The sequence below is a fragment of the Peromyscus eremicus genome, chromosome 7 (genome assembly GCF_949786415.1).
Source record: "Peromyscus eremicus chromosome 7, PerEre_H2_v1, whole genome shotgun sequence".
Taxonomy (NCBI): domain Eukaryota; kingdom Metazoa; phylum Chordata; class Mammalia; order Rodentia; family Cricetidae; genus Peromyscus; species Peromyscus eremicus.
The window spans coordinates 14,180,068-14,203,565 of NC_081422.1; the positions used below are offsets into that span (position 1 = coordinate 14,180,068).

Genomic DNA, 23,498 nt, shown 5'->3' on the forward strand with positions numbered 1-23,498 from the left:
GGGGGGGGGGGTATTGTGGTAGAAAGTGAGATACCTTCACCTGTACCTTGATAAATTGTTGGCTACTGCCTTGAACTCTCCTCTGCTCATCTCACTCCTTTCTCTTCATTTCTTTTTTTTAAATTTTATAATTTAATTTAATTTTACATATCAGCCACAGATTCCGTTGTTCTCCCCCCTCCCGCTCCTTCCCCCTGGCCCCTACCTTCCCCCCAGCTCACCTCCCATTCCCATCCCCTCCAGGGCAAAGACTCCCCTGAGGATTGAGTTCAACTTGGTAGATTCAATCCAGGCAGGTCCAGTCCCCTCCTCCCAGGCTGAGCAAAGTGTCCCTGCATAAGCCCCAGGTTCCAAACAGCCAGCTCATGCACTGAGGACAGGTCCCGGTACCACTGCCTGGATGCCTCCCAAACAGATCAAGCCAATCAACTGTCTCATTTATCCAGAGAGCCTGATCCAGTTGGGGGCTCCACAGCTATTTCTCTTCAGTTCTTATTCTTACAGAAGGTTAGTGCAGTCAAATTATTCAGTGCCTGAGAAATTCAACTCATTTGAGCAGAACAGATACCACCAGGATTAAGAGACACTTAATTTGCTTTCTGTGGTTAGAAAACACTGTCTCAAAACAGCATTACTCCACTTTAAAATCCAGACAGAGTGCTTGAAAATCCAATCTCAAATGTACACTTGGAAACTTTGTCAGTTCAATGTACTTATTTATCTTAATACTTTGCAAAATCTATCATAATTAGCAGTGTCTGAGTTCTTTTTCCTGTAGTGTGGGGATATCAGTGATTTGTTTATTTATTTTTATAAAGTTCAATTGTTTGTTCACTTAACTGTGAACAAAGAATATGATACAAGAAGGTTTCACCTCCTACAAAATCAGTGTTTTTCTTACGTTTATCTTCAGCTGTATTTGTACAGCAAATTCCTCTCCAGCCTTTGTTTTCTAAAGACCCATGCTGGGCATTGGGCCGGAAGGAAAGTGGATCTGTGGGTGGGGTCTATTAGCAGGTAGAATGTTTGAAAAGCTTCTATAAGTGACTTTATCTACATTAATCTTGAACAACCCCATTGATTCCTTGCCAAAAAGAATAATCAATTACTTCAGAGTTCAAAAAAATTTAAGTAATTTTACCTGACTTTTTCATAAGAATGATGACTTTTTGTTGTGATGCCAAGGTGCATGTTTGGGGGAGATGTGTAAAGAATATACTTTTCCATGTTGTGTTGCTCTTTCCCTGTACTATGTCAAAGGACATGAGTGCGTGATGTTAAAAGCGTATCATACTAAATATTTTCTAATAAATTTTAACTGCATGTCATCTTTACCTTTGATTCCTAAAATTAAAAGAAATCATGAGGAACAGAATTGTTTTGACTTGTTCTGACCATGATGGGAATGACAAGAAAATCACAGGTAGCATCACTAATGATATCAATGCCTTAAACTTTTATTGTGATAATACTGCTATCCACATATGAAGGACAGACATATAAAGTTGGGGTTTTTTTGGTTTTTTGTTTATTTGTTTGTTTTTTCGAGACAAGGTTTCTCTGCAGTTTTGGTGCCTATCCTGGATCTCGCTCTGTAGACCAGGCTGGCCTTGAACTCACAAAGATCCGCCTGGCTCTGCTTCCTGAGTGCTGGGTTTAAAGGCGTGCACCATCACCGTCTGACCTAAAGTTTGTTTTGCTGATAGATATTTTCTTCTCTGTCTTCTGAATTTTCATTATTGTTCATCAGTCATCAATTAGATTGCTTATTTATATTAGTGCCAAAAATTATTTTATGTTATATGGAGATCATGATTTTTCCCCTAAAGGATTGAAATCCAGAATTAAAATAAAATGTTTCTCTGATCATCATCATTTTATATAGTTTAATTTCATTTTATTCAATTCAAAACTTTATTATGACTACTCTAATATTAATTCTTTGAGAATATCATATATATACATACATACATACATACAATGCATTTTGATCATATTCACGCACACTCCTCCTACTAATTCCTCTCAGATTCACCACTCACCCTTTACCATCTGATTTATTGTCTTCTTCTTGTTTTTAATAACCACCCTGTTTCTCTATTGCTTAATAAAGAATCTCTTTTTGCTGGAAATTGGTGTTTGAGTGTGGTCTGTACCTAATCCAGATCAGAAGGGAACACCCCATGGTGCATGAATCCCCTCAGTTCTCACACTCAGGAATCCCATAAAAACACAAAACCAGGATCCATAATACATACATAAGGACCTGTAGTGTAAAGAGAGAGGGGGGTAGATTAAAAAATAAAAAGCTAGGGCCACCACCTGTGACCACATTGGTGCTGGAGTGCCACGCTGCCGATAGGGCCATGCCGATCCCAAACGTCTGTGCTGCTACGATGGGGTTTGTGAGGGCACTAAGGTTTCCAAGGTTTCCAAAGTCTGTGAGAACTGTGTGGACGGGGAGGGCTCTGAGGGCTGTCGTGGTTCTGTGGGATCTCAGGGTGATGTGACCACCATGAGCCCCCTCCACTGTTCCTGTACTGCCCCCATACCTTCTCCAGTGCCAAGGGTTATGGTGGTGTGGTGTTTTCCCTCTCCTAGAGCCCTCACAGCCCCCACAGTTAGAGCAGTCTGTGCCCTCAGTCAGCCAGAACCATTAGCACCCTCAGTAGGCACCCTCAGCACTGGCTTCAGCTACATGCTTTAGCTCCCTCCATGCCTTCACCAGCATCCTCAGCCTTGTGACTGTCAGTTGTTCACTGTGAATTCATGCATTGTCTAAAACTTCTTAGAATTTCTCCTTGGGGCTGGAGACACTGATTAACAGTCAAGAGGAAGTACTGCTCTTTCAAAAGTTTAGCTCCCAGCAGCCACATGTGGAGGTTCACAAGCACCTTAACTCCAACTCCAGGGGACTGATGCTCTCTCTTTTGACCTCTGTGGATACTGCACTCACTTGCACAAATCCCCAATCAGACACACACAGGAATAAAAAGAATTTTTTTTAAAAAAAAATCGTTTCTACTGTTACATCCACTTTATCACCTTTATAGTAGTCTCTTAAAATGAATAAATACCTCTGCTTCCTTCCTGTATCCTCTCCATGTCTCTGTCACTCTGGGTGCTGGATCTGGGTACCATCAGTGGTCTTCCCAGGACAATAATCTTTTTGAAGTCTCCAGTGAGCCCGTCTTTCTGTTATGTAGCTGAAATCTGTAGACAAATTGCTAAACAGTCCTATGAATAAAAACTTGGAGCCAGAAATTGGGATTAAGGCCTGAGAGAGATCAGAGGAATAGGAAAAGCCACAAGCTAACCTCACCTCACCAACACCTCAGTCTCCCAAGCAAGCTACTTCCTGTCTACCTACACCTATATACCTTTCTGTTCTGTTCTCTCATTTGCTCTCTCAGTCCAGCTACATTACTTCCTCTTCCTGCCCAGCTCTGTCATTTCCTGTCTGTCTGTACAAACCCCCAGACCTCTATGGTTGGTGCTGGGATTAAAGGCGTGTGTCACCAATCCTGGCTTTGTTCCCCAGTGTGGCCTTGAACTCACAGAAATCCAGACAGATCCCTGCCTACCAAGTGATAGAATTAAAGGTGTGTGCTACCATCGCCTCACTTCTATATAGTGGCTGGCTTTTTCCTCTGATCTCCAGGCAAATTTTATTGGGAGACACAGTATATTAGGGGACACAATACATCAGCACAGGAATCTGTTTATCAGATGAAGTCTTAATGTCACCATCATCATGAACCACTGATGACCCTATTCTTCAAACATTTTGTTCCTACAGCACCCAAGCCACATTCCATACTGGCTGTCCTACTCACAAATGTCACTTCACTTATCTTGATGTCTATGTATTGAAGATCCTTATTGTTTCCCTGCAAACTATGTTAATGATTCCTAGATTGATATTTTAAAGGCTTGTCTCTGGTAGGTTTTTGACAATTCTATGTTAAATTGAGAGCATAAAAAGAAAATCTATGGGATAGCGGGATGCCTGAGAGATGCCTCAATACTTAAAAGTACTACTGCTCTTGCAAAGGACCTGAGTTGCGTGCCAATCACCCATATCAAACAGTTTATTACTGAATGAGTATTGAAAATGGGTACTTTTGTGGCTTTCCTCATTTTAGAAGAAATGCTTATGGGCTTTGTTTTTTTTTCCATGCAATATGATGGTGTTTCTGACTTGCTCATATATTAGTTTTACTATGTTGAGATGTATCCCCTACTATAGCTACTTGATTCAAGTTTTCTATCGTGAGGGATATTGACACTTACCCATGTTTTCCTGATCCTATTTAGGTTATCACATGAGCCTTGACTGTTTATATACACAATAATGTATTTATTTATTTGCACATGTTGAACATATCATTGCATCACATGTTGAAGAATCATTGCATCTTTGCAGTGAAACCAACTTTATTATGGTTTGTTATCATTAGAATGTGTTGTTGAATTAGATTTGCAAGAATTTTATTAGAGCTTTCTTCTTCCGTGTTTATACAATTTGGGTATAAGGCTAATAGTAGGCTTTGTAAATTGTTTGGGATAATTCTTTTTTTTTAAAGTCTGTTATCTAATCCCCATTTGTTTGGCTAAAATTTTTAGTGATTCTTGTTATTGATTTCTGGTTTCATTCCACTGTGATCTGATAAGAAAAAGAAATTACACCCATAATATTTTTACCCATTAAGGCTTAGTTTGTTTCCTTAAAATATAATATATTTGGGGGGAAAACTCTGTACAATGATGAAAGATTCAAAGAATGTGTATTCAGCAACTGTTGGGTAGAATATGTTATATATGCCCATTAATTCCATTTGATACGTGGCATAACTTAATGTTGGTATTTCATTTTTGTCTTGATGATCTATTAGTGAGGGTGGAGTTGAAAAGTCACATTATTACTTTACTGAAGCTTGAGCAGGCAGTAAATTGTATGCAAATGATCCTGCTCCTGGCCACAGAGCTAGACCACTGAACAATGCTCTTGACATCCATAGAGGTTTTGACCATGGAGGTTCTCTCCTATCCAGTCTTTGTGACAGGGCATCTTTGGGTAGCCTAAATTGTAACTACATATGTTTTCTAGTAGTGGAAACCCTAACAATAGAACCAATCTCAAGCTAACACCTGCTTGGAAATCTCTGTGAGATGGGTGGCCTCTATTGGAGTTCTGTGAAAATAATTTGTTACACTGAAAATCTTACCTTCAGATCAAATGTCAGTACTGGATATATATGTTGTAAGAAGCATGAGTTTTTTCTGAGCTGCAAATCTGTTCTGAAGCTGGGGCTTGCTACACTCTTCTGATTACTCTCTGTTCATGGTGTGAAGTCTCCACTCCCTTTGGGGAAGGGAGCCTAGATTATTATGGCCAATCACTTCTCAATAATCTCTGAAATGTCTTCTGCTTTTTCCATGCTTCTTAACTTTCCTGTCTTTTCTCTCTAGATTCCAGGAGCTCTTCTTCTATTTCCTTCCTTGAAATAGTTTCTTCTTTGTGCTTCATTACACTCACCCACTGAGTTACATGATGGCTGCATTTAATCTCACGTCATATATACAGGTTGGTCTCATAATGTATAAGTGTTCTTACACAGAAAAAGTTATTGATGTAATTTGTTGTTAGATAGTTGATTTCTCTGTCTCGATGTACCTATTCAAAAATGTTTCATGTCCTTACACTAAATATAATTCTGAATTAAAGTTTAATTAATATATATATATAATATGTCATATATTCAAAGTTCACTAAAAGAGTAGATCTTAAGAATTCTTTCTATACCATAAAAAAGTAAGTATGTGAGTAGATGAATGTGTAAATTAACCTAATTGTGGAAAAAATGTCACTGTGTACATGTAGATAAAACCATACATATTATATTATGCCTCTGATATACTTTTTTATTATGTCTGAAATAAATACTCACATGGATATAGCTATTTGCAATGTCCTTCTTATCTGGTAACTATCTCAAGGATTCTGTCAGAATTCAAATACATTGTTCCTGAAAGTAAACCTCAATGTTATTTGAATATGTGAACAAGGAGGGATGAAGTATTAACAGACATCTGGCTACACAATGTCTTTCCCTTGATGAAGAAGAAATGCTGGGAAAAAGGCTATGATTCATTCACAAAGTCAGTCATGTGAAACATAGCCAAAGTTTCAGTTACTTTTATGATATGGAGTAGAAGTCACAAAATTTTTCATCAGTCCAAAAACTCTAAACAAAGAAAATGTAAAATAACACTCACATTTGGGAAGAGTACCATCTTATTTAAGTCTTAGGTATCTGGTTCTACTACAGTTGTACCAGGTAGCTTAGTAAAGATATGACTTGTTTGTGAAATCATGTAAAATAATTTCAGGCACTAAACTTTTCAGATAAAATTTAAATGAAGTGGGCAATGGAGGGATTATTTCTGTGTGAGGCACACAGGGGCACAATTCATGTTCTTAGCCTCTTTGTAAAACAACATAAATAATGTGAACATATTTGTAAACTCATTCTTGTGACGAGACAGAGTTTGATGATAGATCTATTTATTGAAAATAAATTTTCACAACACAGAGCAAATCCATGAGCATCACCCTGTTGTAAAACTCATAGGTAAGCTGAAACTGTTACTTTATGTGTAAAATGTAGTTGAGGTACTTACTTACTAGGAATTTGTACCTCCCTATAAGATGTGATCAAGATATACCCTGATCTACAACCACAACAGAGGACTCCTGCTCTACCGGAGGCTATACCAGTACTAGCAACCACAGATAAGACATGCCCTATCACCTGCTAACCCTCCTTAGAGCCCACAAAACAGTCCCCAACAGCACCTTCTCCCCTGGGCTCCATATCCTGGCCCACTGCCCCAAAAGAGGACTCCTACTCTGCCAGAAACCATGCCTATGCTAAGAACCACGAGTAAGACACCACCCACTACTTGCTAATACCACTTAAACCCCACTTAGCAGTGCCCTCCCCTGGGCTCCATATCCCAACCTACAACACTGACAGAAGATACCCACTCTACTGGAGACCATCCCAGTATTAAAAATCCTAGGAACTCCAGGTACCTGGAACCCCAGAGGCCATATCAGTATCCAGAAACCCAGAAGCCACACTGGTTCCCAGAACCCTAGAACTCCAGAAGCAAGGCAATCACCCAAAACCCAGGAGAGGCACACTACTGGACCTGAAGACTTGCTGGTCACCAGAATCATAAGCTGTTCAGGCCAGAAGACCAGAGAGAAAGAGTAACCAAGGGGAAAACATCCCAATTACATCCATCCACCAAAGGGAAACTCAGAAATTGGCACATAAGCCAATAATAACCCCAAACCCAGATGACTAGAGGCAAGTGTGAGAATACAATCAACATCACCCAGGGCAATATGGCACCACCAGAACCCAGCTATGCTAATAAAGCAAGCACTAGATATTCCAACAAAGCAGAAACACAAGAAAATGATCTTAAACTCAATCTAACAAAGATAATAGAGGCCCTTAAAGACAAAATGAACAAAACCTTAAAAGAAATCCAAGACAACACACACACACACACACAAAATCATCACCACCACAACAAAATAACAGAAATTAATAATCACTGGTCACTAATATCTCTCCTTATCAATGGACTCAACTCCCCAATAAAAAGACACAGGATACAAAAACAGGATCTATCTTTCTGCTGCATATAAGAAACACATTTCAATATCAAGTATAATCATTACCTCAGAGTAAAAGGTTGGAAGAAGATTTTCCAAGCAAATGCCCCCAGGAAGCAAGGTGATGTAGTTATCATGATATCTAACAAAATAGACCTCTAATAAAAATTAATTCAAAGATATGGGTATGGTTACTCCACATTTATTAAATAAAAACCCACAAAGATGATGTCTCAATTGTGAACATCTGTATCCCAAATGCAAGAGAAACCAAATTTGTAAAAGAAACATTACTAAAGCTTAAATCTCTCATTGAACCTCACACATTAATGGTAGAAGACTTCAGCACCCCACTCACCAGTGGACAGGTCATCCAAATGAAAACTAAGTAGAGAAATACTGGAGCTAACAGATGTTATGACTTAAATGGAGCTAATAAATATCTACAGAACATTTCACTCAAACACAAAAGAATATACCTTCTTCTCAGCACCCCACAGAGACATCTCCAAAATTGACCACATACTTGGACACAAAGTAAGTCTCAACATGTACAAGAAAAGGGAAATAACTTACTGTCTCTTAATAGACCATAATAGATTAAAGCTGGATTTCAACAACAATAGAAACAACAGAAAGCCTATAATCTCATGGAAACCGAACAATGCCAAACTGAATCACCAATGAAGAAATAAAGAAATTAAAGAATTTCTAGAATTCAATGAAAACGAATGCACAACATACCCAAACTTATGGGACCCAATTAAAGCAGGGCTAAGAGGAAAGTTCCTAGCACTAAGTGCCTTCATCAAGAATTTTAAGACTAATCATAGTAACAACTTAACAGCACACCTTAAAGCTCTAGATGTAGAGTAGATGGCAGGAAACAATCAAACTCAGGGCTAAAAATCAATAAAATAGAAACAGAGAGAACATACAAAGAATCAGTGAAACAAAGAGTTGGTTCTTTGAGAAAATCAACAAGAAAGACAAACCCTAACCAAACTAACTAAAAGGCAGAGAATATCCAAATTAACAAAATCAGAAACGAAAGGAGGGACATAACAGCAGACACCAAGGAAATCCAAGGAAACAAAACGTCATAGTTCAAAAACCTGTACTCCACAAAAGTGCAAAATCTAAAAGAAATGGACAAATTTCTTGATAGATTCCAATTACCAAAGTTAAATCAAGATCAGATAAACAATTTAAAAAGATTTATAATCTCTAGGGAAATAGAAAGCAGTCATTAAAAGTCTCCCAACCAAAAAGAGAAAAAGAAAGAAAGAATGAAAGAGAGAAAGAAAAAGAAAGAAAGAAAGAGAGAGAGAGAGAGAGAGAGAGAGAGAGAGAGAGAAAGAAAGAAAGAAAGAAAGAAAGAAAGAAAGAAAGAAAGAAAGAAAGAAAGAAAGAAAGAAGCCAGTCAGCAGCCTAGGGCCAGATAGTTTTAGTGCAGAATTCTCTCAGACTTTCAAGGAAAGCTAATACCAATACTTCTCAAATTATTCCAGAAAATAGAAACAAAAAGAACACTGCCAAATTCACTTTATGAGGCCACAGACACCCTGATACTCAAACCACACAAAGACTCAACAAAGAAAACTACAGACCAATTTTCATCATGAACATTGATGCAAAAAGTAGTCAATAAAATACTCACAAAACTAAAGACAAGAACACATCAACAAGATCATTTATCAAAATCAAGTAGGTTTCATCCCAGAGGTGTAGGGATGGTTCAACACATGAAAAATTTTCAATGTAATCAACCATATAAATAAACTGAAAAAAAAGCACATGATCATCTCATTAGATGCAGAAAAGGCCTTTGACATAATCCAACACCTCTTCATGATAAGTTTTGGAGAGATCAGGGATACAAGAGACATCTCTATACATAATAAAAGTAACACATAACAATATCCAATATCAAATTAAATGGAGATGAACTCAACTCCACTAAAATCAGGAACAAGACAAGGCTGTTCATTTTCTCCATATATATTCAATATAGTACTTGAAGTTCTAGCTAGGGCAATAGGATAACTGAAGGAGAGAAAGTGGATGCAAATTGGAAAGGAAGAAGTCAAAGTATCACTATTTGCTGATGACATAATAGTATACATAAATGACTCCAAAAATTCTACCAAGGAACCTCTAGAGCTGATACATACCTTCAGCAAAGTGGCTGGACACAAGGTTAACTAAAAAAAAAAACAAAAAAAATAAAAAAAAAAAGCAGCATCCGTCCTACATACAAACCACAAAAAAATCAGTACCTTCTCATATGTATAAACCAAAAACAGGCTGAGAAAGAAATCAGGGAAACAACACCCTTCATAATAGCCACAAATAATATGAAATATCTTAGTGCAATTCTAACCAAGCAAGGGAAAGACCTATGTGGCAAGAACTTCAAGTCTTTGAAGAAAGAAATTGAAAAACATATCAAAAGATTAAAAATCTCCCATGCTCATGGATCTGTAGGATTAGCATAGTAAATAGTAAAAATGGACATCTTACCAAAAGCAATCTGCAGATTCAATGCAATCCCAGTCAAAATTCCAACACAATTCTTTACAGACCTTGAAAGGACAATACTAAACTTCATATGGTGTGGTAGTTTGAATGGAATTGGCTGCCATAATTTCATAGGGAGTAGCACTATTATGAAGTGTGGCTTTGTTGGAGTGGATATGGCCATGTTGGAAGAAATGTGTCACTGTGAGCATAGTATTTGAGGATTCCTATCTGAGGATATCACCCAGTGTCTCAGTAGACTGCTGTGGGATGGTCTATATGTCAAGTGTGTTGCTGATTGGTCAATAACTAAATCACTGATTGGCCAGTGGCCAGGCAGGAAGTATAGGCGGGACAAAGAGGAGAATAAAGCTGGGAAGTAGAAGGCTGAGTCAGAGACACTGCCAGCCGCCATGAAGACAAACAGCATGTGAAGATGCCAGTAAGCCATGAGCCACGTGGCAAGGTATAGATTTATAGAAATGGATTAATTTAAGCTGTAAGAACAGTTAGCAAGAAGCCTGCCACGGCCATACAGTTTGTAAGCAATATAAGTCTCTGTGTTTGTTTACTTGGTTGGGTCTGAGCGGCTGTGGAACTGGCGGGTGAGAGAGATTTGTCCTGACTGTGGGCCAGGCAGGAAAACTCTAGCTACAGTAGACTTCTTATTTCCTATAAGATATAGCACTTTCAGCTCCAGCACCACATTTGCCTACATGCCTCTGAAACTGTAAGGGAAGTTATAAGAGTTTTCATGGTAATGGTATCTCTTCACAGCAAGAAAAACACTAACTAAGTGTAGACAAATTTCTAAACAGTCTTATTAAATAAGAAACACAGAGCCAAATACAGAGGCAAAAGCCGTAGAGATCAGAGTGATAGCCACCAACCAACCTTAGCTCACCATAGCTTCCCAAGAGAGCCAAATCAGCTTCTTTCTGTCTAATCTGTGCCTTTATTGCCTTGCTGTTCTGCCTTCTCATTGGCTCCTAACCCAGCTGCCTCACTTCCTCATCACTGCCTATTTATACAGACCTCCAGGTCTCTATAGTTGGTACTGAGATTAAAAGCATGTGTCACCACACTTGGCTGTGTCCTTGAACACACAGAGACTCTGCCTGCCATGTGATCCAATTAAGGGCATGTGCTCCCACCACCTGACTTCTGTTTATGGCTGGCTATGACCTCTGATCTTCAGGCAAACTTTATTTATTAACATAGAAATAAAAAAAAACCCAGGTGGTGGTGATGCACATTTTTAATCCCAACACTCAGGAGGCAGAACCAGGCAGAGCCAAGCAGATCTCCATGAGTCTGAGGCCAGCCTGGGCTACAGAGTGAGTTCCAGGAAAGGTGTAAAGCTACACAAAGAAACCTGTCTCGAATAAAACAAAGGGAAAAATAAGAAATAAAACATCACATTTCAGCACAAATAAAATATCACCACAGCTAACACAGAAGTTGTTACCAGGGACTGGGGTACTGTTGTGATAGGCCTAACTATGTGTTTGTTTGGACGGACTAGGACTTCAGTGCTCTGGGTTTAGAAAGCAGTGGAATGCTTTAAGCACTGCTTAATGGGTCATATTAGTAGGTGCATGGAAGGCAGTGGTACTAAGAGATATTTGAACTATTGGGGGCTTACTCAAAAGGTTTCATAGGAGAAGAATTTTTTTATGTTGTCTAGAGATGGTTCTTGTGATATTTGGGTGAAGAAAGTGGCTGCATTTTTGCCATTATCCAAAGAGTCTGCCTGAGACTAAAGTGAAGAATTTTGGATTACTTTCATTGGCAAGGGAAATCTCAAAACAACCTAGTATAGACTCTGTCATGTCATTTTTAGTGGTCACTCTAATGAAGGTTTGTAATGAAAAGGAACAAGCTGACCAGGGTAAATTACAAAATGAAACTTTTGAGGAGAAAAAGAGCATGAGGAAGTATAATAGAGCTAAATTCTATATTTAAGGAGATAAATGAAATAAAAGGAGTATTGGCCCTTAGGGCAAGTTCCCACCCAGCTGAGTTTCCAACTTTTGAAAATGAACCCAAGAAAAGCTGAGAGCTAAATGTGATGTAGCATACCTTTAATCCCAGTACTGGGAAGGTAGGCTGATGGATCTCTGAGTTTGAGCCCAGTCTGGTCTACACAGCAAGTTTCAGTGCAGCCAAGCTTGGGCAGTGAAACAAAGCTAGTGAAGAAGTAATTAAATAAGGGGGGCATTTTCCAGCTCCAGCAAGCAGCAGAATTTGGCAGCTTTGGCTTCGTGGTTTGGGGTTTAGATTTAAGGACTGAAGAGAGGAGTTATAGAATAAAGCCACTGGGGGCAGGCATGTGTCAGTGGTGTCCCTGAACAGAGGCCTACTAGAAAGGCCATTGCATGAAGCTGTGAAGAAGCCTTGGAGAATTTAAGATGTCAGAGATGCCAGAGTCATTGGATACCTGCTGAGGAGAGCTGCTAATGGGGAGTAGAACCAGCATAAGAGAAAGAAGTGTATTGCAGTCAACAAAGTTGAATGGACTTGGAGATGTGGAGAGTGTTTTGACATCAGACATGGAGATGCAGAGTTTGGAGTTTTCCCAGATGGTTTTTGATCTTGCTTTTGTCCAGTATTTCCTTGTTATGCTCTTTTACCTGTGTTTTGGAATGGTAATGTGCATCCTGTGCCATTATATGTTGGAAGTATGTGATCTGATTTTTTTAAATTTTGATTTTGTAGGTGATTACAGTTAAGAGAATGCATGAATTGCAGAAGAGATTTTGAACTTTGAGCTTGAAAACATTGTTGAAACTATGATATATTATGGGTGCTTTTGAAGTTAGACTAAATTAATTTTGCATTATGATGTTATTACAAGCTTATGGGGGCCAGGGAGTGGGATGTGATAGTTTAAATGTAATTGGCCCCCATAATCTCATAGAGAGTGGAACTATTAGGAGGTGTGACTTTATTGGACTGGATATGGCCTTTTTGGAGGAAGTGTGTTAGTGTGAGGATAGGCTTTGAGGTTTTTCTATGCTCAGAATACTGCCTAATGTCTCAGTTGACATTCTGTTACCTGAAAGATGTAGGACTCTAAGCTCCAGCACCACTTCTGCCTGCAGGCCACCATGCTTCCCACCATAATGACAATGTACTGAACCTCTGAACTGTAAGCAACTTAGTAAGCAGCAATCCTCTATGGCCTCTGGATCAACTCCTATTTCTGGGATCCTGCCCTGTTTGAGTGCCTGTCCTGATTTCCTTCAGGGATGAACAGCAATGCTGAAGTATAAGCCAAATAAACCCTTTCCTCCCCAACTAGCTTTTTGGACATTGTATTTCATCACAGTAATAGAAACCCTAACTAAGACATATGGGAAACCAAAAAATTTACGATAGCTAAAACAATAAAACAACTTCCAGAGGTATTGCCATCCCTAATTTCAAGCTCTACTACAGAGCTCTAGTCATAAAAGCCACATGGTATTGGCATAAAAAACACACAAGTAGATCAATAGAAATGTACTGAAGACCAGACAAAAATTCACACACCTCTGAACACCTGATTTTTGACAAAGAAGCCAAAATTATGCAATGGAAAAAAAAGCATCTTAAACAAATGGTGCTAGTCTAACTGGTTCTAAACATGTAGAAGAATGCATGTGGATCTATATCAATCATGCTGCACAAAACTCAAGTCTAAGGAGATCAAAGATCTCAACATAAATCTAGATACACTGAACCAGATAGTAAAGAAAGTGGAGAATATCCTTGAACACATTAGCACAGGAGACAGCTTCCTGAACAGAATGCTGGTAGCACAGGTGCTAAGATTGACAATTAACAAATGGGACCTCATGAAACTGAAAAGCTTCTATAAGGCATAGGACACTGTCAATAAGACAAAACAGCAGCCCACAGAGTGGGAAAAGCTCTTTACCAACCTCACATCTGACAGAAGGCTAATTTCCAAAATATATAAAGAATTCAAGAAACTAGACATCAACAAACCAAATAATCTGATTAAAAATGGGATACAAATCCAAACATGGAATTCTCAACAGAGGAATCTCAAATGGCCAAGAAACACTTAAAGAATTGTTCAACATCCTTAGACATCAGAGAAATGCAATCAAAATAACTCTGAGATTCCATATTTCTCCTGTCAGAATGGCTAAGAACAAAAACACAAGTGACAGTTAATGCTAGTAAGGATGTGCAATAAGGGGAACACTCCTGCATTGCTGGTAAGAGTGAAAACTTGCACAACCACTATGGAAATCAATATGGTGGTTCCTCAGAAAAGTGGGAATTAATATGTCTCAAGACCCAGCCATACTATTCCTGGGCATATACTCAAAGGACACTCCATCATACCACAAGGACACTTGCTCAACTATGTTCATAGCAGTTTTATTTGCAATAGGTAGAAACTGGAAACAACCTACATGTCCCTCAACCTAATAATGGATAAAGAAAGTGTGGTATATTTACACAGTGGAGTATTACTCAGCTATTAAAAGCAATGACATCATGAAATTACAGGCACATGGATGAAACTAGAAAAAAAAAATCATCCTAAGTGAGGTAACTCAGACCCAGAAAGACAAACATGGTATACACTCACTTATAAGTGAGTTCTAGCTTAAAAGTAGAGGATAACCAAGCTACAATCCACAGACACAGAGAAGCTAAGTAAAAAGGAGGGCTCAAGGGGAAATATATGAATCTCCCTGGAAAGCAGAAATAGAATAGACATCTCATGTAGAGGAGGAGGTGGGTGGATGGGAACAAGAGGGATAGGGTGTGGAGAGGATGGAGGAAGAGAGTAATGGGAGAAACAACTGGAATTGGGGATGGGTATCTCAGGGACAAGCTAGAAACAAAACACCATGGAAATAAACAAGAATCTACAAGGGTGACCTATGGACTCCTAGCAATGGTGGCTAAGGAGCCTAAACTGGCCATGGAACTGTAACCAAGCAGGACTTCTAGTATAGGAATTGGGAGACCAACCCAGCCACATAACCTTCAAACTGCAATTTGGACTGCCTACAAGATGTGCTGAGGTAAAGGTGGAATAAAAATTGTGGGAGTGGCCAACCAATGACTTGTCCAGCCTGAGACACATGGTACAAGAAGAAGTCAACCCTTCACACTGCCTAGAGCACCAGGGCCCAGAGGCTGGAGAGCCCAGAGACCTAAGACAGAACCAAACACAACTGACAAAAAAAAAAGTCAGTGCAATGATTCCTAATGATATTTTATTACACTGTAGATTCGTGCCTAGACCAGTTGTCATCAGAGAGGGTTCATCCAGCAACTAATGGAAACAGATGCAGACCCACAGCTAAACACTAGGCAGAGCTCTGGGAATCCTGGAGAAGATGAAGAGGGAGGATTATAGGAGCCAGGAGGGTCAAGGACACCACAAGAAAACCCACAGAATCAACTAATGTGGGCTCATAGGGACTCACAGAGACTGAACCAACAAACAAGGAGCCTGCATGGAACTGACCTAGGCCCTCTGCATATATGTTGCAGTTGTGTAGCTTAGTCTTCTTGTGGGACTCGTGAAAGTGGAAGCTGGAGCTGTTTCTCACTCTTTTGCTGGCTTCTGGGACCCTATTCCCCATACTGGGTTGCATTGTCCATCCTTAATATGAGGGGAACTTGATATGCCATGTTTGGTTGACATGAGAGACCTTCTCTTTTCTGAATAGAAATGAAGGAGGAATGGATAGGGGTGGGCACAGGTAAGGTGTGAGGGGAAGGGACTGGGAAGAGAGAAGGGAGGGAAACTTGAGGTCAGGATGTATAAAAGTACTAATAACAAAATCATTTAAAAAAACAGAACCATAAAATTCTGAAGCATGTTCCATTTTATGTCCCCAGAACATTTCATAGTTTGTAACCCCAAAAGCTATGTTCAAGAAAATGGAATGTTTGCCAGGTAATTTAATGGTTAGTAAAATGCTTGTGTGCTGTATGGGTTTTCATATAACAGTCAATGAAAAGTAAAACCCAATTCTAGTTACCTAAAATTATATCATGATGAACAAAATATGAAATTATAATTTATTAGCAGATACCTTCACGGTTCATGTATTCTTTGTGTTTTATTAAATATTATAGAAAAATCCCAATATAAATGAAACCCAATAAATAGAATCTTATAATTAACTTAATTTGTTCTTTCCATACAAGTACTATAAATCTAAAATAAAGTATGTTGGTCTAAATTATTTTATCCTACTATTGAATTTAAGAATTTAGGATGACTTTCTTGTTCTTTTATAAAGAGAAAACAATATTTTCAATATGTATGTAGGACATAAAGAAGTAAAAGCAAGAGATAATGATTCACCAATGGAGTTTGTAGTATGCTAAGAGAACTATAATAAAATTGCCAAAATATTTATTAAAAATAAAATATATGCAAAAAAGTTACAGCCAACTTTACATACACAAAGTGTTTTTACTTACAGTGCAAAACATTTTTTTTCAGTGTGAAACTTTCAAAACACTATTTTTTAATAAAAATAAAATGTACTTATTATAAAATAAAAATAAACTATAATTGAAATTTTTAAGAGGAAATATATAGCAAGTAGTGTCAACATTCACTTTTAGAATTAAGAAGTAAATTTTAAAAGATGAGAAAGAAAATATAAAAAGTTAAGTTAAAAAAAACATGTCAAAAACACTGAAGACAGCTTATGCTGGAGAGGATGTGGAGCAAGGGGAACTCTCCTCCACTGTTGGTGGGAATGCAAGCGTGTACAGCCACTTTGGAAATCAATATGCCGCTTTCTTAGAAAATTGGGAATCAATCTCCCCCAAGACCCAGCTATACCACTCTTGGGCATATACCCAAGGAATGCTCAATCATACCACAAGGGCAAATGCTCAGCTATGTTCATAGCAGCATTATTTGTAATAGCCAGCACCTGGAAACAACCTAGATGCCCTTCAACTGAAGAATGGATAAATAAAGTGTGGTACATATACACAATGGAGTACTACTCAGCAGAGAAAAACAATGGCATCATGGGGTTTTCAGGCAAATGGATGGATCTAGAAAAAATCATCCTGAGTGAGGTAACCCAGACTCAGAAAGACAAACATGGTATGTACTCACTCACAGGAGGATACTAGATGTAAAACAAAAGATGACTAGACTGGTACTCACAACTCCAGGGAGGCTACCTGATAAAGAGGACCCTAAGAAAGACACAGGGATCCCCCAATGACAGAGAAATAGATGAGATCTACATGAGGAAACTGGACGTGAGGGGGGTAATGAAGGGCAAAGGTTGAGGGAAAGAGAGCTTAGGGGAGTGGGAGATCCCAGCTGGATCAAGAACAGAGAGGGAGAACAAGGAAAAAGAGACCATGACAAATGAAGATCCCGTGGGAATAGGAAGAAGCAAAGTGCTAGAGAGGTCCCCAGAAATCCACAAAGATAACTCCACAATAGACTACTGGCAATGGTCAAGAGAAAGCCTAAACTGACCTACTTATAATCCGGATGGCCAAACACCCTAACTGTCGTGATAGAATGCTCATCCAATGACTGATGGAAGTCAATGCAGAGATCCATGGCCAGGCCCCAGGTGGAGCTTCAGGAGTCCAATTGGCAAGAAAGAGGAGGGATTGTATGAATGAGAATTGTTGAGACCATGATTGGAAAAAGCACAGAGACAAATAGCCAAACTAGTGGAAACACATGAACTATGAACCAATAGCTGAGGAGCCCCCAGCTGGATCAGGCCCTCTGGATAAGTGAGACAGTTGATTAACTTGAACTGTTTGGAAGACCCCCAGGCAGTGGGACTGGGACCTGTCCTTAGTGCATGAGCTGGCTGTTTGGAACCTGGGGCCTATGCAGGGACACTTTGCTCAGCTTGGGAAAAGGTGACTGGACCTGGACTGAATCTACCAGGTTGAGCTGAATCCCCAGGGGAGTCCTGCCATGGAGGAGATGGGAATGGGGGCTGGGCTGGGGAGAGGGTGGTGAGGTGGGAGGAGAGAGGACAGGGGAATCCGTGGCTGATATATAAAATTAAATTAAATTATAAAATTAAAAAAAATAAATGTGAAACATCAAAAAAATTCTGCTATCCCCCCAAAAAATGTTATCATTTTAAAAGATAAGAAGGGAGATTTCATGTCTATCTTCCCCACTCCACGATAGAATTTTGTCTGACTGGGCCTTGTACAGGTCTTGTGATTGTTGTCACAATCACTGCAAGTTAATATGTGCATCTCTGTTGTGATGCACAACATCTCTCCTTATTATTCACCACTTCTGGCCCTTACAATCTTTTTGCACTCACTTTCTCACAAATCCCTGAACCTTAAGTGGGGGGGGGTACAATATGGGTACTCCATTTAGGGCTGAGCACCCAACCATCTTTTATTCTTGGTTCATTGATCAGTTGAGTACCTCTCTGTTAACTGCCATCTACTGTGTTGAGAAGCTTCCCTGATGAATGTTAAGAGATACTCTGCTCTAAGGGTACAGAAATAAGTCATTAGGAGTTATATAAAACTGCCTGTTTAGCAGAGTTAGAGTATTGCATTCTCCCACTGGACCTATGACCTTCCTAGAGACAGGTTCTTGGCCCATTTAACAGTGTCAGGTACAGGTTTCATTTCATAACGCTGACCTTAGATTCATGCAGAAAGTGGTTGTTTGCTCCCGTAACATTCATGCCACTATTGCAGCATCTTGTCAGGCCAGTCATTGCTGTAGCTTTCAGGGTTCACAGCTAGGAGATATTGAGGATTAATTTTCTCCTCTGTGCATAGCACCTTTTAATATCATGAACACTAGCCAGTAGAAATGAAGCTTCCAGGTGACTATCAGTTTTATTTCACTATGTACTGTTGCATAAGTATGTGGTATCTTTAGCAATAGAGTCTTACCATCTAGTGAAAATTGACCTAGCATGTTGGCAATAGCTTGTAATGCTTAGTAGTCTCAGTAATCCCATTGGCCAATAACTCAGAAAGAGGTAACACATTCTGAATCCTGGGGTTTTTAATTTGCTAACATGGGGTGTCTAGTCAGGGTATTGCCCCACCCATTAGAGTATAATGCTATTGAACATAGTTTTGCATATAGGCAAATATATAGCCTCAGCAGGTGAAAAATAAACTTACTAAAAAATTCTTTGAAGGACACATATTCCTCCAGGGAGGAAAAAGACTAGACCTGTGGAGGAAATTCAAGAGGACTGAGGAAATAAAGAGTAGTAGAGGAAGAAAGATATAAAGACCAGCTAAGCTCACATAATCAGATGCACAATCATGGGTTGTAATCAATATGAGCAATTCTGTCCTATTTTGTTAGCATGTTTGTGCATATACACACATATATTAAACCAATATTTGTATTTTCATTCCTCTATTCCCATGTTACGTAATATGACATTGATTGAGATAATACCAGTGGTTGTCATGTTTAAGCTATGAGACACTAAGAAGCTACGCATTTGTCAAGGGACATTGCTACCTGTTTTAATATTCATAGTAAGGCAGAGCCAGGTAAATCTCTGTGAGTTCAAGGCCAGCCTGGTCTACAGAGTGAGATCCAGGACCGGCACCAAAACTACACAGAGAAACCCTGTCTCGAAAAACAACAACAACAAAAAAAAAAGATTCATAAATTTGTGGTTGTATGTGAGTTTCTCATATAATGTTAATACTATACCTGGTTACTGTTTTCACTTGGAAATTAAGTGTAACATTAAGGAGAGTGATTGTGTGTCAAGTTAACTAGGGGTTGACTCACTTGTGATGACTAATAATAATTGTCAGCTTGACAATATCTGAAATCAACTGAAACCCAAGCCAACAGGAGCACCAAATCTAGACCGTATCTTCTGGAGGGAGCCCACATGAAAGAAAATGAAGAAGGAGGCTTTTGCTTTTTGCCTGTTTGCCCTCACTTTCACTGTCAAGTTTGTCTATCCTACTGCTGAGGCATTCTTTTGCTGGTGTTGTAAGCTACTTCTTCATGAGTCCAATGTAGACTAAGGACCCCAGCTCTCTAGGGACACCCTGGGACTCCAGAACCAGATTGGAACTGCAAATGGAATAACTACCAGATCCTTGGCCTTTCCATGGGGGTACATCCACTGTGGGACTACTCAGACCATGGCCTGTAACACACTCTAATAAATCTCCTTTGTGTATATTTTTTCATTCTATAAATTCTGTTTCTTTTGAGAATCCTGACTAATAAAATTGGTGAAAAAATAAAGAGGACACAAAATTGGTAAATAGGAAAGTGGGGGTAGATCTGAGAGTGTTGGGGGAATTGTGAATATGATCAAAATATATTGTATGAAATTTTCAAAGTGTCAATTGAAAAGAATGGAACATGCTTTATTAATGGACATTTTATCTGCAAGGCTACAATAATTCTTTTTATCTACCTAGAAATCACTACTGGCTACCTTCCTATCACACAATATATTATGGTCTCTTTCAAACTACGTTATATTTACTCTATGGTATGTTCAGTTTATAACTATGTTCTGTTGTTTATAGTTATTGTTAATATCTTGTGTTTAAAATGAAACTTTCTCCCCAAGAAATAACTCTACACAATCCATACAATATTTAAAAACACGTAATAGGGAAAATACATAGTCCACATTTTGCTTAGTGTCCACGCTTAGCTTCAACATACAATTTTTAAATATGGACTTAGTCAGCTTAGTTTAATTACCATCTGATCAAGTCAATAGATTTCCAGAAAATGTCTAGAGAGGTTCATGAACACATAATTTCTTACTGAAGATTTATGCCACATAGAAGATGTTTCATTTGAGAATGAAAACTAGGACTAGGCTTATTTTGAATCTTGTTTTAAGGTACAGAAAATGTCCATGGAACTCTTTCTATTATTTTCCTTTTATTCTACAAAGAATTTGATTTCCACACAGTTGGATGCAGTCAGAAGTCCCTAACTGAAAAAAAGCTGAGGAGAGCAATAATTTTAGGGCACAACAGAAGTCCCAACTGCATCACTTAATTAATACAATTCAAAGTTAAGGATATATAATACAGAGGCTGAGGACAGCCATCTCAGTCATGTTATGCTTTGTTTCTGGTTATAAGTCATTTTTCGGACTTGGAACTCACTGACTATAACATAATGAGCGGGAGGAAGTTGCCTGCAGTTATATTCAGGAATGATGCCTAGACCTTCCTAAAAGGAACATGTAGCCACTGTATTTTGATTTCCTAGTGGGAAAAAGTAAAAACGTATTTCAAAGGGGACTTACTAAATTAGCTTACATGATTACATGTCTGGGTAGTACAATAATGTCTTTATTTATACCTGCTAGTTTATCTGTCCAAATTTCCAGATACCTAAGCAATCCAAATCTGGAACTGAAGGATTTCTCCAAGAGTCACTGGTCTTCAGTCCACTTTGGAAGGTTAAAAACATATATTCTCATAGCAGTGAAGGCTGTAGGTAATAGAAGCAGCAACTGGATAGATACATTCAAACAAGAATCAAAGTGAACAAGCTAGCAATACTATTTTTCCTTCAGACTCTCTTATTTCTGAGCTGTCATTAGAATGTGTTTCCTAATCTTAGAAAGGATAGTACCTATTAAATTAATCCTTCCTGGAAATAGCTTGGCCAACCAGCCCAGAGGTATGTCTCATGGTTCATTGAAGAGCCAGTCAAGTTGGCCACCATGGTTAACCATCACAGCCATTTTATCAAATAAGACACATAGGCACATCTGAATACCCCAAAACAGAGGCCCAGAACTAGAATCATGTCCAGCACATCAGCTCTCAGAATAGGAAGAATTATTTTCAACTTCATCAAAGGTTTACAAAGACATAAGGAATGATGAAGTTGACATGATTTATCATACCAAATGAGCAGAATGGTTAAAGTAAAAAATAAATGTAGAAAAGGTATAATCCAACCAGAAAAAAAAATCATCACAGAAAGTTGTATAACAAATGAAATGTAAGGGGAGACTTTTATCCATTAATTTGTTATTTTCAGGACCCGAATTGAAAAGTCTTACAAGAGATAATCTCTCCTGATGAAATGACAATGACAATTCATTATTCTCTTGAGTGTAACCTGAGTCACAGAGATAAGACTAACATTCCATCTTCTTTGCTTTAATGGACAATGGGAAAGAGGGACCTTAGTATGCCCACCATGCTCCAAATAAAGTTGTCTTCTGCCCTTGTTTTTACATCACTATTGGCAGCAATGAAGAGGAGATCAGCACTCTATTCTCCTGACAAACCTTTACTCTTCTCCCTTCATAGCACTGTTCACCACACCACCATTCGTTTTGCTTGAGAACAATCACATTAGAATGTCAACACCTCCAAAAAACAGTTCATCATTCCTGTTGCCCAGAATATAATCATGAATTAGTGACTTGAAGCAAAGATTTGCTTTTCTGCTTATCCTATGTCTTTTGGGCTAAAATATTTCTGACACATAGGAACACATGAGTGAATGAATTGTCCACTAAGTCTCATATTATCCACCAACATGGAAGAGACTAAAGAACACTTGCTGATTCTTTTACACGTCCATAGTCTGTACCAAAATTCTATCATGCCTTAATTAATCTTAACCACTTACCTATTTACAAATAATCTTTTGTAAGTAATATGTAGGTATGAAAAAGAGTGCTCACGATTTATCTGTCTTTATGGCTTACAATAGAATTGGTTATGTTTCATTGTATGTATCTTAATGTATTTCATAAAGTAATGAATGAATATATATGTAGAGAAAATAATTATTGCCAAATTCATAGGAAAATACAATTCTTTCTCATTCAAAAGAAATATAAGGTAATGTAAAATTCAATAACATGAGAGATATAAATTAATCATCATGGTAAAAGAAGTCTAAGATCTTTAAAACTCTCATTTATTTACAAAATTCTATAAAGTATCTTTATCAGGTGTTTTTAGATACCAAAAGAAGCCCAGACCATTTCCATTTTAGGAGATTTTCAGTGCTTAAAAAATAATAAATGCTAAAAGATTATAAAATATTTAGATGATTATATTGATTAAATTAATTTACTGAAATCAAAGCTCAATAAAGCATGCAATATATATAAACCATAATGGAATATTGAATATTTAAATTTTTATTATGCAATGTAACAAGAAAGCCTCTGAAATGAAATTACTGATGTACCTCTCAAGGAATTTTCTTTGGAAAGGTGTATCGTAAGTTTAACAGATATATATATAAAATTTAAAAGTAAAACAAAAAAATGAAATT

The 23,498-nt window shown here is 38.3% G+C and overlaps 1 long non-coding RNA gene across 1 annotated transcript in view; it reads right to left on the bottom strand.

Moving 5' to 3' along the window:
• Positions 1–3,424, bottom strand: part of LOC131914070 (uncharacterized) — a 55,265-nt gene extending 51,841 nt beyond the window's left edge. The window contains exon 1 of the long non-coding RNA XR_009380070.1: positions 3,078–3,424. This is a non-coding gene — a long non-coding RNA (uncharacterized LOC131914070). The remainder of the gene's footprint in view (positions 1–3,077) is intronic.
• Between the last annotated feature and the right edge of the window lie 20,074 nt (positions 3,425–23,498).